The following is a 2165-nucleotide window of genomic DNA, read 5'->3' on the forward strand; positions in this document are numbered from 1 at the left end:
CGCCCTCTGGCGACAGGGAGCACAGTCTGCCCGCATGGGTGTCAGGAGGCCTCCTGGGGCCTTGGAGAAGACCCCCCTCTTCATAGGAGTTCAGCTTCCTCTCCCCAAATGCCCAGGGAATCATATCAGCTTCTCCTGACCCACCAGGAAGCCTGAGGGTTTGATATAATAAGCCGAGCCAGCATACGAGAACCTGCAAGGGGCCTGAGCTCACTTGTGAGGGGTGAGCCTGACCGTGGCCGGGCAGCAAGCGTCCCTGACCCACCTCACCGTGACCACAGCTTCCCGGATCATCCACAAGCTCCAGGCACTGTCCAAGCACCCAGTGTGCCTGCACATGGGCACCCCCATATGGGTGTGCCCACAGTAGGACCCCGAAGAAGAGCCCAGGGCCACACCCTGAGCAGCTGGGAACAGCACACTTATGCTCCCACAGGCAGTCTGGAGGTCGGGAGGCCTGAGACTCTGCTCCCTGCCTCCCACCTGTGTTCCCACAGCCCGCGTGGTGGGGGCTTCTGGTTCTTTCTGATCTCTCCCCCTGCCCCTTGCTCTGGATAGGGCCCTTGTGACTGCAGATGATCCAGAAATGTCCCCCATCTCACAGTCCTTTACCACAGCTGTACTCTGCCCCCTGGGGTCACCTCCTTGCACGTGAGGTCCCAGTCACATGTGAGGGCCCATCTTCACGGGCTCCAGGGAATAGGCCGTGGACACCTCCAGGACCTTACCTGCTCACCCCTGCACCCATGATGCACACGGACCCTCTCCTGGGGCACAGCTGGCCCACTGACCCAAGCCCCAACATCACTCGTTTGTCCCCAGGCCCCGCCAGCCCCTGACTGGCCCGACTGGCCCGGCTGTCCCGGCAGCCCAGTGAACACCCTGCTCCCTCACTGTTTCCTGAGAACCAGCGAGGGGAGGCCCAGGCCCTCCACATAGCCACTTCTCTCACTTGCGAAGGTGTCCCTGGGGCCGCAGGCCTTCCCTTGTCCGGCCCGGGCACTGGGGTGGAGGTATCAGGGCGTCAGCTGCACAAACCAGCGGCACAGGGGAGAGGGTGTCTGGGCTTGGCCTCGGAACAGCGAGCGCGGGGGCAGCCGTCCACAGGCTGAGCGGTCATGGTGTCCACTCACTGCGTGGTGCACGTTTGAAACTCTCCCGAAAGCTATTTCCTCTGCCCCGATGGGTCCCACCGTATGGTCATGCTCACCCCTGCAAGGTGACCGGTCACTTCTGTCCAGGAATTCAGGTCACACAAGGTTTAAAAATAATGTTTCTAATCTTCAAAAAGGAAACAGTGGCATCGGATGGGTGCCTGAGGTGTGAGCGCTCCTGTGAAATCCGGGAACGCCTCCAGGAAACCCTGCGGGCTTGCTGCAGGGCTCCACGGGCCACCTCTTCATTTTAGGTGAGGCCTGGGTGTGGCCTTCTTGTCGGGACAAAAGGACTTGGCTGGGCTGCTTGTGCATGCTGAGAGGACTCAGAAAACACAGCCCTCGAAAATCTTTGGGATCAAAGGCAAAAATTAACGTAAAACATTTCAAACGCAGCCTGGGGCACCTCCTATCACACCGTCCTCGAGGATGGGGACAGAAGAATGTGGCTCTGACAGCAACAAGGAACTTGAAATGGGACGCACATGTGGCGTGGCAGCCGGCCCTCATCCGAGCAGAGGTGGCTGGCAACCGCATGTGATCCTGCGTCCTCTCACTGCCAGACGGGACGTCAGAGCCCTAGGTCGACACCGAGCAAACAGTAGTATTTTTTTCTACCTTCTGGTATCTCATGGCAACACTGGGCACGGTCACTGAGGTCAGGCATACCCAGCCCACAGATGGCTGGTGGCACCCTGCAGCCCCGGGGCACTAGACCCCATCCTGGGCCACCCGGAGAGCACCAGGTGTCCAGTGTCCCCTCCCAGCAGGTGCCCCAGCCCAGGTGGCTCTGTGGCCGCGATCGGCCATGCTGTCTTCAGACCAGCAGTCATTCACCCTTACTTAGTTCCAAATTAATTAATTAATTGTCTTACTTCCAAATTACCACCCCTGCCTGATTCAGGGGCACAGAGCTTTCATTCCACAATCAGAAACCAAACATAAAATGAAAATCAACCTACAGGAAGTGCACTCTGACTTAAGTTCATACTAAAGTGTAAATGACTCACA

The sequence above is a fragment of the Vulpes lagopus genome, chromosome 10 (genome assembly GCF_018345385.1).
Source record: "Vulpes lagopus strain Blue_001 chromosome 10, ASM1834538v1, whole genome shotgun sequence".
Taxonomy (NCBI): Eukaryota; Metazoa; Chordata; class Mammalia; order Carnivora; family Canidae; genus Vulpes; species Vulpes lagopus.